General features: G+C 42.2%; 1 pseudogene; it reads left to right on the top strand.

Annotated features, from left to right (window-relative positions):
* Positions 1-16,442: 16,442 nt before the first annotated feature.
* On the top strand, positions 16,443-16,851 carry LOC114083566 (interferon-related developmental regulator 2-like; annotated as a pseudogene).
* The last annotated feature ends 484 nt before the right edge of the window (positions 16,852-17,335 follow it).

Below are 17,335 nucleotides of genomic sequence, written 5' to 3'. Positions count from 1 at the left end.
TTCAGTATTTTAGAAGAATTTGAGAAGGATTGATGCTCTTTGTTTAATTTTTCTTTTTTCTCCCCCCACCCCCAGATGTAGGGATTGAACCTTGGCCTTAGCCATGTAAGGCAAGCACATTACCACTGAGTTACTGCTGTTGCCCTGAGAACTCCTTTAAAGATTTGATAGAATTCAGGTCAGAAGCCATCAAGTCTTGACCTCCTTTTTACTAGGAGACTCTTCATTATTTATTCAGCATCTTTACTCACTGTTACACTAAGGTATTCCATTTTTTCACAATTTCCTCTTGGTAGATTGCATGTGTCAAGGTATGTATCCTGCTAGATGATTGAACTTGCTGGCATATGGTAGCGGTCTCTTCATAGGAGTTTCTTAAGATTCTCTGTATTTCTGTTGTGTCAGTTGCAGTGTTTCTTTTTCCATTTCTGATTTCATTTGAGTCTCCCTTTTTTTCCTTCATCTAGCTAAATATTTGCTATTTTTTCTAAACACCTGCTTTTTGTTTTGTTGATTTTTTTTCTGTTGTCTCCATAGATTTTATTCCATTTATTTTTGCTCTGATATTTATTATTTGCTTCCTTTAATCAACTTTTGATTTAGTTTGTTCTTCTTTTTCTAGTTCCTTGAGGTGTGGCATTAGCTTTTTTGTCATCTTTGATCTGTTCTGATGTGGGTGTTCACTGCTATAAACAGTCTCTCTTTGACCTTTTTTTGCTGCATACCATAGGTTTTCATGCAGGGCCAAGGAAACCAGGTAGGATGCTGAGTGCTGGAGCCTGCCCTTCCTTGGTGGATTTTTCAATTGGTGGATCTTTTGGGGGAACCAGCAGGTTGGGTGAGGCCAAACCAACAGAAAGGTATTATATTGAGTTTTCTGATAAGGTTTCTGTTTCCAGTCTGAGAAATAGCATTCTGTACCCATTTTGGCTCAGCTTTGAACAGCCCAGGCTTAAATATTTTTGAATTAATTGAAGGTTGGAATCTAGTTCTGTGGTCCTACATGTATGTAGACCAGCAGAAACTTGAGAATGCCTTCCTTCATTATGGGTGCAACTGGACCCATAATGAGAGGTTCATGTTTTCCCTTGGTCAGTTCTAAGTAGGAGTGTCATTAAAATAAAGACCCTAATGTCCATGTTAGAAGGTAGGACTTTCAAAATACTAGAATCTATGGAGATAAAGCTTAATGACAGGATATAATTTACAAAACAGCATTGGCATTGACAATAAGAGCTGGTTGTATGTCTCTCCTTTTCTGTTTCCTTTTTGAGAAAAGGTCTCACTAATGTCCTCAGGTCTTCCTAAGTTGCCCAGTTTGACTTCGAAGTTGTGATCCTCCTATCGCAGCCTCCTGAGTCACTGGGATTATAGGTGTGCACCACCTATAATGTATCGCTATATTTTAGTGGTACTATTTTCACCAAAGATTTTGTATTAAAGTAAAATGACCTGAAATAATTATGTTTTTCAGAAAAATGAGCATACTTGGTTAATATTATTCTTTTCCTGAGATGTAGTCAAAATCTTGATCTTCTTGAAGATAGAAAATAAGTTATATACTTAAATAAAAGATGTAAACATAGATTAGCTGATAATTCTGAAAACTGTGATTCTTTTATTTTGCTATACTGGAATAAGCAGGTGTAGCTATTTGTCTTTCAAAATTTACTTTGGAAAAGATGGTATGTGTTTCAAAAGATGGTATATGTTATCCGTATACATTGTGAAATGATTACATAATCAGTCTAATTTACATTCACATCCCCTCAAATACCTACCACTTTTTGTGTCTGTTAGGAAAACTGCGAACATTCTCTTTTAGCCATGTCAGTTGCATACTACATTAGTATTAACTATAGTAACTTCTCTACATTTGATCTGTTATTGAATTGTATAAGTTGCTTATATATATGTTTGGTGTTATAGGCTTTGCAGTGCCTCTCCCACTGTATATGTGGCCTTTTCATTTTGTTGCTTGTTTTCCTTATTGTGCAGAAGCTTTTGGTGTGATGTCGTATCACTTGGTTTTTCTTGCTCTCCTGCATGTACTTTCAGAATCAGTTTTAAAGTCATTGCTAAGAGCAGTATTATGGATCTTTCCCCTAGTTTTCTCTTAGGATTTTTATACTTATAGGTTGTATGCTTAGTGTCTCATTTACTATTTATTTATTCATTTATTTTTGAATTGATGCCTTATAATTACATATGAAATTGAAATATATTATGATAAATTCATAATGCATGTCAGCTTATTCCCTAGTTCTTCCTGTTTGCCTCTTGTCCTCCCTGATCCTCGATTTCCTGCTTCTACTCTTCTACTCTCATTCTCTTTTTGCAAGTTTCCCCCCTTTTTCCCTCTTTTCTCTCTAGATTCCACTTATGAGAGAAAACATTTGATGTTTGACCTTCTGAGATGGCCCTGCAGCTGCAAGAGGAGTAAAGGTCAAGAAACTATCCATGTTCCTTCCAGGGGAAAAAAATATTTCCCACTGCCTTTCACAGAGCTCCATACAAACCCAACCCTGGCAGTGTCCCCAGAATGCATGCAGACAGTGACAGCTCAGCTTCTCATTGTGCCTGCCCCGCCCCAGTTTCTGGAAGGAATGCTCTGCATCTCAAGCCCCATCCCATTCCTACATACTCATACCCCCACCTCAGTCCTCCTCACCTTCAGCCTTTTCCTGCTGGGCTCTGGGTATTGTATCCAGTCTAGGACCTGGTGGCCTTGGTCCTCCATGTTGGAGCCTGTTACAGTTTCTGCACATTTTTAGTTTGTTTTTTGGCACTGGTGATTGAACCCTGGTGTACTGTACCAAAGAGCCAAATTGCCAGCACCTTTTCTTTGTAATTTTGAGTCAGGGTCTCACTGAGTTGCTTTTGGCCTAGCTACTTTCCTGGGGCTGGTCCTGAACCAGCCATCCTCTTGCCTCAGCCTCTGGAGTTGCTGGGATCATAGGTGTGCAACACCAATACAGGCCTGTGGTTTACTCTTGAGAAATATTACTTTTTTTTTTTTTTAGTAAATGCCCTTAACTCTGAAACCCCAGAACTTATCGTGTTTGTGAGTGGAAAGGGATAAAATTTAACGAATGCAGTTTAATATAATTAAATATTATTTTATTATATAATTATTTATCAATTAATTAAGAAATAAAAAATTTTCCATTTTTTTGCTCATGAAAATATCATTGATGACTGGACAGATCACTCAAGGTCTCTGTCATGAGTCTCTCTGTGGCCCTTTCAGTCTGTCTCACATTCTCCCACACAGGTTCATTTACATATATTTCTGTGGATGCTTATACCATAGAAAAATGGTGACCTGGGTACAGACATCATGAATGCATTTCCCCCCCCACGTAACAGTTCTTTAACCCCTTTGCCTGTGGGCACAGACAGACCCACCTCAGCTACTGCACAGCATCTCTGCAGCAGATTTCTCCACCAAAGGCCTCCACATGGATGATAGTGAGGACTCCAATTCCTTGCTGCCAGAGTCTCTGCCTCCACATTTTCACTAGTTCTGGACATCAACCAGTCAGTCTGAAGGAGGCAACTGCTACCTCAGTATCATGTATTTTGTATAGGTTCACTGGGAAGCTGAATGTCTGTGACATTTTCTAACCAATGTGGTGATTTTGTTTTGAATTGAAGGAATTTGTCTTTTGTCCTAGAAGGAAAGTTGACTCAGGAGGTTTGGGTATCCCTAGGAGCAATAGTCATTTCCTTTGTGGCATGTGACACTTATGTCACAGAAAGGTAGTTCCCCGCCCAATGTTATAAAAGCATTTACTGTGGGGCTTTACTTTTTATATAACTTTGACATATCTGGTTTTTCCACTTCTAACAAAACAAAAATGTACCCAATCCCTCAATAGTATGTGGCTAACAGAAATCTTAGTGCACTGATGTGAAAAATTCAGAATAGGCATTTCACAGGGACAGAAGGATGAATGATCACCCAGGACCAGAGGAAGGGAAGGGAGAGGGACTGCTTATGGGTAGAGGATGAGGAAATGGCTGTGGACCTAAACAGGGGTGATGGCTGCCTGACATTGAAAATGGACTTCATGGCACTGAACTAAGCATTTCAAAGTGAGTAAAATGTTAAATTTTATTTAAAATTAATGATAAAGTGAAAAGAAACTAGTCAAATAAAAAGGAAAAGGAATAAAATGTCAAGGGAGGGGAAGGGTCACTGTGAGATGGGAGCAGGTTCAAGATGCAGCTCAGAAACTGGCACTAGCTTCTGGAGGGTGTGCACTAGTTGGCCAGGTCTAGTCCATCCCCATAATCTCAGGCCCACATCTTCCTCACCTTCGGGCTCTGCCTCAGTGGTTTCTAGATACTCCAGCAGGTGTGGGAATCAGTGGCCTGGCATGTGGCCCTGGCTGTTCACTCTGCTGCTGGACAGTGATCCAGACAGGAACCAGGAGGGATGTGGGTGGGCCACAGCAGGAGAGGCCTCAAAAGTGGCGGCAGCTCCCTGCATTACGAGAGTTATCCCAGGAGTAACTGAAAACCATCTATTCTAGAGGAGTAGATGGAAGTTTATCTTCAGCAAGAGGGTCCTGTATGAGTCACCCAGGCTGTCATCACACATCCCTGAGCGTCTGGATGATGGTGGTAACTGGTTCCCTTCTAGAATGTGGGGCAGCTCAGGGAGGGCAGCTCCTGTCCACCCAGCCTGCGGGGTGTGTTCCTTATTGGACAGTGTAGCAAGAGTCTCCTGATGTTTTGGCTCAATACAGCTAACTGTGTAATATTTGGAGAGAATGTGGCAGGACAGTCAGGCCACTGCACATGGACAACTGGCACTGGAGTTAAAATGAAGTGAAATATTTGTCAGAATGGAGAGGAAGTGAAGTGAAACAATGACAATGTGGCTTTCCAGAGGTTTCCACCAATATGTGGACGGTGACCTTGTACTTGGTGAAGGCCAAAGCTGGGCACAGAGTATGGGGGTGGATGATGAGTTCCATAGGGTACAGGATTGTGGTCCTTCCATCCCTCAAGACCTGTAGGGAGGTGGCCTTTGGGCTCCAGATACCCCTCTGTTCTTCTGTGCCCTGCATGTGGAGTCCCATTTGTACCCATTTTCACCCTGAGGTTAAGCTGGTGCCTCCTCCTCACTGAGACAAACTTGCACTCTGCATCTCCTCAGTGGTAATCTGCCATCCCCTCCCCATGAGTGCTTGAGTGTAGACTGGCTTTAGTGACATACTTGTTACCTATAGAGTATGACAAATGGCATGTGGTATCATTTCAGCATGATTTACTTGACCTTTTGTGCTCTGTCTCTATTATTTTCTTCATTTTTCCCTCTCTGCCTCTCTTGGATCTCTGGCTCTGGGGAAGCTGCTGTTCTTTCATGGTGCCCTAAGAGAGGCTTATGAGTCTTAGGACAGAGTCCTAAGATAGTGCCTGGCAGCTGGCAGGAAGCCCCCAGCCCTACCTGAATGTTGTTTAGGCCATTTCTGCCCCTGGTGAACTCTGTTCCCCACTTCCAATACAGACCCTCTATCACACAGGCTTCTATCCTGGGAGAACAAGAGATGACACTGGGGGCCCAGGCTTCACCAGTGTACTCCCTTTCCCCACCTGTCAGCTTTGTCCTTGGGTGACCATGACAGGATACCAGGCTCACAATCTCCCACCACCTATTCCTGCCTCATGTTGCCCTCACTCAAAAGGAAAGGTGTGGGGTTACTCAGGGGCCTTTACTGTGTGGACTGGCCTGGATGGACCTGCCCTTGGCTAATTGGTATCACCCATTGGTTCCTCCTCATAGATATCCGGATGTCTAGAGCAGAGTCAGAACCAGCATAGGACCCTTTGTAGGAATCTGTCTTTGTGATCATCCTGAGTCTGGTCCTTGAGAGGTGGGATATAGCCCCCAATGCAACTCTCATTCTGGAGCCTCCTGAATCCACCCATGACCATGGGAAGTCAGGATACAAGAGAGCATGTCACTCCCTTCACTATATGTTGGTTTCTTTCTATGAAAACCCTGATGTTTCCTGGGTAGCTGCTGAACCAGGGTAGTACTTTGTGCCTTAGGTTGTGGCTTTGAGATGTCCTGAGGCTGGGTCCTGGGATAGGGGAATGTAGCACCAGAGACTGCTTGGCTGTGGGGTATCCTGAGGCTTTGGCCTTAGAAACTGAGAGGTAACTAACATCCTTCTGCATCCCCGATGTCTGGCTGAGTGAGCTAGGGAGAGGACTGTTGCTGTAATGTATGTGCCTGGGTATTGGAGTTTCTTGAGTTGCTTAGATCTGTCCCATTGAAGTGAAGTCATGTCTTTGGGACCCTAACCTGACTCCCTCTTCTGATGAGACCACATACGTCCCTCTGGGCCACTGTCTGCTCTTCTCAGTCCCTGTATATTTTTGTATGCACATACAGTATCTCCATCCTTGGCCCTTGAATTTCTGTGACAGTCCTGGGTACCTGCAGTGTCCCAGCTCCAAGGAACATACCTGGATTAGTTCCACCTTCTCTTCCTGACCTCTCCTGTGACCCTGTTCAAGGCATCATATCTTTAGGGCTTCCCTAGTCTCCCTGCACACTGGTGGTCATCCTAGCATATGTTTCCAAATGACATCATCAGGCATGTGTGAGAAACATTGTGGGCTGCTGTCACATGTAGGTAATGCACAAAGTTGGAGGTGAAATAGTGGAAGGTTTTGGATGTGGCAAAGAATATAGCTAAAATAAGTTTGGGCTCCTATGTTGTGACCTTGGAAATGTTGCTTCCCTTCTTGGCCTTCTCCTGTTTGCATCATGAGAAGGTTGAAATTCAGTTAATTCAGATATCTTCATGGTCCATAAGCCTTCTGAATGCTTCCCATTATAGATTCAGATCTAAGGGCCTCAACTTGGCCTTTGTGGCTGGACCTAGTGCTTAATAGCTCCCAGTTACCCTCACCCTGGTGTGCACATCCTAAGCAATCCCCTCCCTTTGAGTGCTTGAGTGTGGACTGGATTTAGTTGTTCACTCCTTAGCTATGGAACATGACCAATGGCATATGATGTCACTTCACCATGATTTACTTAACATTTTTGCTCTGTCTCTATTATTTTCTTCTCTGCCTCCCTTGGAACTCTGGCTCTGGGGAAGCTGCTGTTCTCTCATGATGCCCAAAGAGAGGCTTATGAGTCTTAGGACAGAGAGAGCAACCCATGAGGAGATATTAGGTCTCTGTCCTGAGTCCTTCCAGTAACCATGGGACTCAGTGTGGAAGCAGATCTTGCAATAACTGAACCTCAGGTGAGTCTGTAGACCAGGCCTCCTGAGAGACATCAGGAGCCTCCAGCTGAGTCCTAAATTTCTGTTTCATAGAACTGTGAGACCATAAATGTTTGTGTTGCATCCTTTAAGTTTGGAATAGCATTTTCCCAGAGTAGTGTGTCAGTGGTATAGTCTAGAAGGCCCTAGAATTTGTCCTTCCATCCCGCTCCTCCTGGGCTTTGTTCAGCCCCACTGGTTGCTCTTGTAACTTCCTCTCTGTCTGAACTCACTTTTGACTTTGACTTCCTGAACAGTTGATCCTTCCCTCTGGCACACTGTGCCCAGGGTTGTGCAGGGCTGCATCCCTCTCAAGTCTATGCTTGAGTGATTTCAAGGCCTCAGTTTTATGAAGGAGCCAAGGGCACAAAGGAGCAGGACATCAGTGTCCAGGGGCATTAGGAGGGACTGCAGGAGCTCCCCTTTCCCCTGCTTACAAGTCTTTTTCACTATGGCCACTTCCAGGGTCTTACCCTCCAACAAGGTGGTCCTTGACTTGTCCAAGGATGAGTGGGTCAGTGCTCTGCTACTTTGTGTCCTTGCCAAGTTTCTGGCTGGCTCTGTAGGACTTCCAGGAGGCTGACAGCATTTGGCAAGGACCTGTGTGCACCAGGGGCTAGAGGTTGGTGAGCCTTGTGATCCTTGGAGTGAGCAGCGGCAAACTCCATGTTATGTCAGGAAGGAAACTGTGGCTTCTCATGGATCCCCTCCACAATAGGCAGGTGTTCCTAGAGAAACATTCCCATGCTGGTGGTAGAGGAGCCAGGAACAGGCATACCCCTTGTTTTCTTTAGGGATTTACCAGCCCTGAAATCCTGCCATCTCTCCACCTTCCACACTGTGGATCCTGGATATGCTACCTGGATATGGCTAGTCATGTCCCCTGGAGGTACTGCCTCTAGCATCTTTCTCCTTTTCCTTTGTTACTTCCCAGGGTCCATCCCCACTGTTGAATACCACTTTGGCCCCCAGTTGTGGTGTTATTTTGTGTGTGTGTGTGTGTGTGTGTGTGTGTGTGTATGTGTATGTGTGTGTGTGAGTGTGCACACACATTTGTTCATACATCCTTGGAATGTTTGCGGTTCTCTCTTTTTTATTTTTTTTATTTACTTTTTTATACCTATTTTTTAAATTTTATAAAAATTGAATCATACTACTTTTTTTAAAATTTTTTATTGTTGGTTGTTCAAAACATTACATAGTTCTTGATATATCATATTTCACACTTTGATTCAAGTGGGTTATGAACTCCCATTTTTACCCCGTATACAAATTGCAGAATCACATCAGTTACACATCCATTGATTTACATATTGCCATACTAGTGTCTGTTGTATTCTGCTGCCTTTCCTATCCTCTACTATCCCCCTCCCCTCCCCTCTTCTCTCTCTACTCCCTCTACTGTCATTCATTTCTCCCCCTTGTATTATTTTCCCCTTTCCCCTCACTTCCTCTTGTATGAAATTTTGTATAACCCTGAGGGTCTCCTTCCGTTTCCATGCAATTTCCCTTCTCTCTCCCTTTCCCTCCCACCTCTCATCCCAGTTTAATGTTAATCTTCTTCTCATGCTCTTCGTCCCTACTCTGTTCTTAGTTACTCTCCTTATATCAAAGAAGACATTTGGCATTTGTTTTTTAGGGATTGGCTAGCTTCACTTAGCATAATCTGCTCTAATGCCATCCATTTACCTGCAAATTCTATGATTTTGTCATTTTTTATTGCAGAGTAATACTCCATTGTGTATAAATGCCACATTTTTTTTATCCATTCATCTATTGAAGGGCATCTAGGTTGGTTCCACAGTCTTGCTATTGTGAATTGTGCTGCTATGAACATCGATGTAGCAGTGTCCCTGTAGCATGCTCTTTTTAGGTCTTTAGGGAATAGACCTAGAAGGGGAATAGCTGGGTCAAATGGTGGTTCCATTCCCAGCTTTCCAAGAAATCTCCATACTGCTTTCCAAATTGGCTGCACCAATTTGCAGTCCCACCAGCAATGTACAAGTGTACCCTTTCCCCACATCCTCGCCAGCACTTGTTGTTTGACTTCATAATGGCTGCCAATCTTACTGGAGTGAGATGGTATCTTAGGGTGGTTTTGATTTGCATTTCTCTGACTGCTACAGATGGTGAGCATTTTTTCATGTACTTGTTGATTGATTGTATGTCCCCCTCTGAGAAGTGTCTGTTCAGGTCCTTGGCCCATTTGTTGATTGGGTTATTTGTTCTCTTATTGTCTAATTTTTTGAGTTCTTTGTATACTCTAGATATTAGGGCTCTATCTGAAGTGTGAGGAGTAAAAATTTGTTCCCAGGATGTAGGCTCCCTATTTACCTCTCTTATTGTTTCTTTTGCTGAGAAAAAACTTTTTAGTTTGAGTAAGTCCCATTTGTTCATTCTAGTTATTAACTTTTGTGCTATGGGTGTCCTATTGAGGAATTTGGAGCCCGACCCCACAGTATGTAGATCGTAGCCAACTTTTTCTTCTATCAGACGCCGTGTCTCTGATTTGATATCAAGCTCCTTGATCCATTTTGAATTCACTTTTGTGCATGGCAAGAGAAAGGGATTCAGTTTCATTTTGTTGCATATGGATTTCCAGTTTTCCCAGCACCATTTGTTGAAGATGCTATCCTTCCTCCATTGCATGCTTTTAGCCCCTTTATCAAATATAAGATAGTTGTAGTTTTGTGGATTGGTTTCTGTGTCCTCTATTCTGTACCAATGGTCCACCCGCCTGTTTTGGTACCAACCATGCTGTTTTTGTTACTATTGCTCTGTAGTATAGTTTGAAGTCTGGTATCGCTATACCGCCTGATTCACACTTCCTGCTTAGCATTGTTTTTGCTATTCTGGGTCTTTTATTTTTCCATATGAATTTCATGATTGCTTTCTCTATTTCTACGAGAAATGCCGTTGGGATTTTGATTGGGATTGCATTAAACCTATAGAGAACTTTTGGTAATATCGCCATTTTGATGATGTTAGTTCTGCCTATCCATGAACAGGGTATATTTTTCCATCTTCTAAGATCTTGTTATATTTCTCTCTTTAGGGTTCTGTAGTTTTCATTGTATAAGTCTTTCACCTCTTTTGTTAGGTTGATTCCCAAGTATTTTATTTTTTTTGAGGATATTGTGAATGGAGTGGTGGTCCTCATTTCCATTTCAGAGGATTTGTCGCTGATATACAGGAATGCCTTTGATTTATGCATGTTGATTTTATAGCCTGCCACTTTGCTGAATTCATTTATTAGCTCTAATAGTTTCTTTGTAGACCCTTTTGGGTCTGCTAGGTATAGAATCATGTTACCTGCAAATAGTGATAATTTAAGTTCTTCTTTTCCTATTTTTGTGCCTTTAATTTCTTTCGTCTAATTGCTCTGGCCAGTGTTTCGAGAACTATGTTGAACAGAATTGGTGAGAGAGGGCATCCCTGTCTTGTTCCAGATTTTAGAGGGAATGCCTTCAGTTTTTCTCCATTCAGAATGATGCTAGCCTGAGGCTTAGCATAGATTGCTTTTACAATATTGAGGTATGTTCCTGTTATCCCTAGTTTTTCTAGAGTTTTGAACATAAAGGGATGCTGTACTTTGTCGAATGCTTTTTCCGCATCTATCAAGATGATCATATGGTTCTTATTTTTAAGTCTATTGATGTGGTGAATAACATTTATTGATTTCCGTATATTGAACCAGCCTTGCATCCCAGGGATGAATCCTACTTGATCATGGTGCACAATTTTTTTGATATGTTTTTGTATCCGATTCGCCAGAATTTTATTGAGGATTTTTGCATCTAGGTTCATTAGAGATATTGGTCTGTAGTTTTCTTTCTTTGAAGTGTCTTTGTCTGGTTTAGGAATCAGGGTGATGTTGGCCTCGTAGAATGAATTTGGAAGTTCTCCCTCTTTTTCTATTTCCTGAAGTAGCTTGAAAAGTATTGGTATTAGTTCCTCTTTAAATGTTTTGTAAAACTCTGCTGTATACCCATCCGGTCCTGGGCTTTTCTTAGTTGGTAGTCTTTTGATGGTTTCTTCTATTTCCTCAATTGATATTGGTCTGTTTAGGTTGTCTATATCCTCCTGACTCAATCTGGGCAGATCGTATGACTTAAGAAATTTATTGATGCCTTCACTATCTTCTAATTTATTGGAGTATAAGGATTCAAAATAATTTTTGATTATCTTCTGTATTTCTGAAGTGTCTGTTGTGATATTGCCTTTTTCATCCCATATGCTAGTAATTTGAGTTCTCTCTCCTCTTCGCTAGCATGGATAAGGGTCTGACGATTTTATTTATTTTTTCAAAGAACCAACTTTTAGTTTTGTCAATTTTTTCAATTGTTTCTTTTGTTTCGATTTCATTAATTTCAGCTTTGATTTTAATTATTTCTTGCCTTCTACTTCTTTTGCTGTTGTTTTGCTCTTCTTTTTCTAGGATTTTGAGATGAAGTATGAGATCATTTATTTGTTGGTTTTTTCTTTTTTTAATGAATGAACTCCAAGCAATGAATTTTCCTCTTAGAACTGCTTTCAGTGTGTCCCATAGATTCCGATATGTTGTGTCTGTGTTTTCATTTATCTCTAAGAATTTTTTAATTTCCTCCTTGATGTCTTCTATAACCCATTGATCATTCAGTAACCTATTGTTCATTCTCCAAGTGATGCATGCTTTTTCCTTCCTTCTTTTATCGTTGATTTTCAGTTTCATTCCATTATGATCAGATAAGATGCATGGTATTATCTCTACTTCTTTATATTGTCTAAGAGTTGCCCTGTGACATAATATATGATCTATTTTTGAGAAGGATCCATGTGCTGCTGAAAAAAAGTGTAACTGCTTGATGTTGGGTGGTATATTCTATATATGTCAATTAAGTCTAGGTTATTAATTGTGTTATTGAGTTCTATAGTTTCCTTATTCAACTTTTGTTTGGAAGATCTGTCCAGTGGCAAGAGAGGTGTGTTGAAGTCTCCCATGATTATTGTATGGTGGTCTATTAGACTCTTGAACTTGAGAAGAGTTTGTTTGATGAACATAGCTGCACCATTGTTTGGGGCATATATATTTATGATTGTTATGTCTTTTTGGTGTATGGTTCCCTTGAGCAGTATGTAGTGTCCCTCTTTATCCCTTTTGATTAACTTGGGCTTGAAATCTCTTTTATTTGATATGAGTATGGACACTCCTGCTTGTTTCCGAAGTCCATATGAGTGATATGATTTTTCCCAACCTTTCACCTTCAGCCTATGTATGTCTTTTCCTATCAAATGCGTCTCCTGTAGGCAGCATATTGTTGGGTCTTGTTTTGTGATCCATTCTACTAGCCTGTGTCTCTTAATTGGTGAGTTTAAGCCATTAACATTTAGGGTTATTATTGAGATATGGGTTGTTCTTCCAGCCATATTTGTTTATTTATGTTACTAAACATTGTTTGTTTTCCTCTTTGATTATTTTCCCCCCCTTTATTGTCCTACCTCCCACTGTTGGTTTTCATTGTTATTCCCATTTCCTCTTCCTGTAATGTTTTGCCGAGGATGTTTTGAAGAGATGGTTTTCTAGCTGCAAATTCTTTTAACTTTTGTTTATCGTGGAAGGTTTTAATCTCATCTTCCATCCTGAAGCTTAATTTCGCTGGATACACAATTCTTGGTTGGAACCCATTTTCTTTCAGTGTTTGAAATATGTTATTCCAGGATCTTCTAGCTTTCAGAGTCTGTGTTGAAAGATCAGCTGTTATCCTGATTGGCTTACCCCTAAATGTAATCTGCTTCCTTTCTCTTGTAGCTTTTAAAATTCTCTCCTTATTCTGTATGTTGGGCATCTTCATTATAATGTGTCTAGGTGTGGATCTCTTATGATTTTGCCCATTCGGCGTCCTGTAGGCTTCTAGGATTTGGGATTCTGTCTCATTCTTCAAGTCTGGGAAGTTTTCTCGTATTATTTCATTGAATAGATTGCTCATTCCTTTGGTTTGAAACTCTATCCCTTCCTGTATCCCAATGACTCTTAAATTTGGTCTCTTGATGTTATCCCATATTTCGTGGATGTTCTGCTCATGGTTTCTTAACAGTCTTGCTGAGCTGTCTATGTTCTTTTCAAGTTGAAATACTTTGTCTTCATTGTCTGATGTTCTATCTTCTAAGTGTTCTACTCTGCTGGTAGTATTCTCAATTGAGTTTTTAAGTTGGTTTATTGCTTCCTGCATTTCTAGGATTTCTGTTTGTTTGTTTTTTATAACCTCTATCTCCCTGTATAGTTGATCTTTTGCTTCTTGGATTTGTTTATGTAATTCATTGTTGAAGTGATCTTTCATTGTCTGATTTTGCTGTCTGATGTCTTCCTTGAGACTCCAGATCATCTGAAGCATGTATATCCTGAATTATTTATCTGACATTCCACCTGCTGCAGATATTACCTCTTCTAACGTTGAGTTGACCTGCATCGCTTGTGGTCCTTTCTTTCCTTGTCTCTTCATACTGTTCGCGTTTCTTTCTGCTTGGTGAAACTGTTGTTGCTATTGAATTTTCCCCCTATATATTTATATTGCTCTTGTATAGTTGCAAAGTCTTCCTCGAAGGCACGGGCGGCGGCTCTGCCCCTCCTCCAATTGGGGCAATGTGCCTACCACGCCGGCAGGCCCCTGGGCCTGTTCTGCCGGTGGGTAGCAGGTCCGCCTACCTTGCAGGCGTGGGCGGCAGCTCTGCCCCTCTGTGGGCCGCTAGGCTTGTTCTGTCGGTGGTTGCAGTTCTGCCTACTTTGCAGGCGCGGGCAGCGGCACTGCCCCTCTGAAGGCTGCTGGGCCTGTTCTGCAGGTGGGTCGCAGGTCCGCCTACCTTGCAGGTGCGGGGGGGGGGGGCGGCTCTACCCTTCCGCAGGCCGCTGGACCTGTTCTGTCTGTCGGTTGCAGGTCTGGCCTGTTCTATTGGTGGTCGCAGGTCCGCCTACCTTGCAGGCGCGTGGGCAGCTCTGCCCCTCCGTGGAATACTGGGCCTGTTCTGCCGGTGGGTCACAGGTCCGCCTACCTTGCAGGTGCAGGGGTCGGCTCTGCCCCTCAGCAGGCCGCTGGGCCTGTTCTGCCGGTGGTCACAGTTCCGCCTACCTTGCAGGCACGGGAGGAGGGGGCGGCTCTGCCCCTCAGCAGGCCGCTCCGCCTGTTCTGCTGGTGGGTCGCAGGCCTGCCTACCTTGCAGGCGTGGTTGGCAGCTCTGTTTGCGATTCTCTTGATAAAGCGAATCCTGTAGAAGATGGAAGAGCCCTGGTCTAGAGGTCAGAACCCTCCTTTCTGTCATTTGGCATTTTAAATTTTGCTCTTTGGTTTGTTTTTTAAAGTTTGATCTTCATTTATTTGAGACTACTCATTGAGTTTATCAATATTACACTTTAATATGCAAAAATGTTAATCAGTGGTTAGAGCTGAGGATGGTGGGTGGGTAGGGGTTACATGAGGTGATTTCTTTTTGGTCAGAGGAGGCAGATTGATATACAATGCACTGCACATATTTAAAGTATAAAAATGTGCAAATATATAAAGAGCCTGGAAACCATCACCTGAACATGAACTCATACATGCATAATAATGAACTCATATTTATATCCCCTTAAATTTCCTTGTGGCCACTTGTCATCACTTTCTGTCCTCCCATCCCTTGCAACCACTCATCTGTTTCATGTTCTGGCCCTGTAGTCGTTCAGTATGTGCTTTCTTGTAGGGCTCATTCATTCAGTGTAATGAATTTCAGTTTCATGTGTGTTGTCCTTTGTATGTACCACAGATTGATTCTCCATTCTTCTGCTGGTGGACATTTGTGTTGTCTGCAGTTTTTAACCTTTACAAATAAAGCTGTTGTCATCATTTTTGTACAAGTCCTTGTGTGCATATATGTTTTCATTTTCTTGGGGAAAACATGAGTATGAATTGCTGGATCATACAGTTGATGTGTTCAAAGTAGAGTTTCAGGTTTTTTGAGTGAATTCTTAATCCCTATTCTTGTATATTCACTGTTTTCTCATTTGGTTTTGGACAGTGAGCCTGAGGCAAGGATATTTCTCTTTCATAAACTTCAAGTTCTTTTACCTAGGAGTTTATTTAACAGAAAAAAAAATCAACTCTATCATACCACGTTAAAGTTTTGCAGTTTTTTTTGCATGTAGGTTAAGTCCATGTATCACACAGAATTTTACCATAATTCAGCCATTACTATACTGTGAGATATTTGTGTTGTTTTCATTTTTTTTATGTTAGCTTACAAAATGAGATGACTTCCAATATATAGCTGAATGTATTCCTTTAGGATTTGAGTGTTTTAGTACTGGGGAATTGGAAAATTATTCTTTTCCTTCAATGTATTTACTTACTTTTTAATTGACAGTGTTTTAGTAACATTTATGGGACACAATGTGGTTTTGGACCTCTGTATACATTGTAAATGATGCAGTTCATTTACATACCCACTACTTCCATGATTTAACTTTTAGTCTGTGTGGTGAGAACATTTAAATCCCTTAGAAATTTTTAAATATACAATTTTGACATCATAGAGCGCAGTTGGTCTATGCTCTTTCTTCCTCATTCTGAGACCTTGAACTCTTTGACTGACCTTCTCTCTCTCTGTGCCTCCTGGAAGTAGGTGTCTAATTTTGTTTGTTTCTTTCTCTCTCCCCCCCCCCCCATATCTAGGGTTTTGAACATGCTCAGCAAACATCCACCACTAATTACACACCCAGATTTTATGTTTTGAGGCATGTTTGCACTAAGTTTCCTGTGCTCACCTAGAACTTGCCATCCTCCTCCCTTAGTCACCCAGGTAGCTGGGATTACTGGTATATGTTCCAGTGACTGCCTAGAAGCAGATATTGTTGAATTTGCCCATGAAGGGTTCAAGTCCCTTGGACTACAGTGCTACATTGTTTTCCTGAAAGTCAGGGCCACCTGTTCACCCACTAGCAAAACATGCTGTTTATAAATATGTAGTAGGCAAAAATGGGCCCTGGACCCAAAGGTGAGGAGCTGTTCCACAGCCTGCAGCCCCTGCTGATCTCTGTGCTTAGTGACAGCTCAAATAGCTGAGCTCCACTGTGTTTCCGCTCTCGGCTTGGGTTGCTATGTGGCTCCTGCTGATGTCCAGGAGGACATCGTTTATGAGGACATGGAGATACTCTGTGGTACCCTGCGCACTCTGGCCACTGACAGCAACAAGTACCATGCTAAGGCCAATGCTCTACTTTCCGTGCTGTGCTGAACTTTGTTGAGGGCAGTGAATGCCAGGAAGAGACAATCCGCTTTGGACTGAAGTGCTCTATGTGGACAGCTGGGCTCAGCACCAGATCTATGCTGCCTTCAAGGATGTACTGGGTTCCGGCATGCACCACCACCTTCAGAACAATGAGCTTCTTCATGACATCTTTGGCCTGGGCCCAGCGCTGGTGCTGGATGACACTTCCATGAAGGCCTGCAAAATTTCATGCTTTGAGAAGCACCTGTACAATGCTGCTACCTTAAAAGGCCTGACCAAGGCTCGCAGCCGTGTAAGGGACAAGTGGGCAGACACCCTGTGAGGCGGACCAGCTGAAGAGAAGTCTATCCACATTGTTGCCCATATTTTTACAGAAGAGAGTGCAAGAACTGGTCTCTGCCAGTGATTGTCACTTTATTTTTTTAATGGCAAAACCAAAAACAGATATAGGACGGATGAGTGAAGGGTCAGGACTTTTGGGACCCTGGCCTTTGTCCCCGCACTCAACTCTATGGCCTCTTCCTGCCCTTTCTCAGGTAAGGCCAAATGTGTGCCTCTCCCAGGGTAGTCAGTAGGGAAGCTACTGTTTGGCCCCTCTGTGATTATGTAATGATATAATGTGAGAGTGTATTGGCACCAATTTGTGTACTGCATTGTGACTCTGGTAGTAGCAATCACAGTGAGCTGAGGCTCCACAAGTCGAAGGGCAGAGTCCCCATCAAGGCTACCTTTACTTCAGATGCTGGCTGTATTACAGGGATATTCAGGAGCCCTACATTTCTGACCAACTGATGCTAATTTGGGGA

The sequence above is a fragment of the Marmota flaviventris genome, chromosome 17 (genome assembly GCF_047511675.1).
Source record: "Marmota flaviventris isolate mMarFla1 chromosome 17, mMarFla1.hap1, whole genome shotgun sequence".
Classification (NCBI taxonomy): Eukaryota; Metazoa; Chordata; class Mammalia; order Rodentia; family Sciuridae; genus Marmota; species Marmota flaviventris.
The sequence above is the reverse complement of the archived record's forward strand: the minus strand, read 5'-3'. Positions and strand labels throughout refer to the sequence as shown.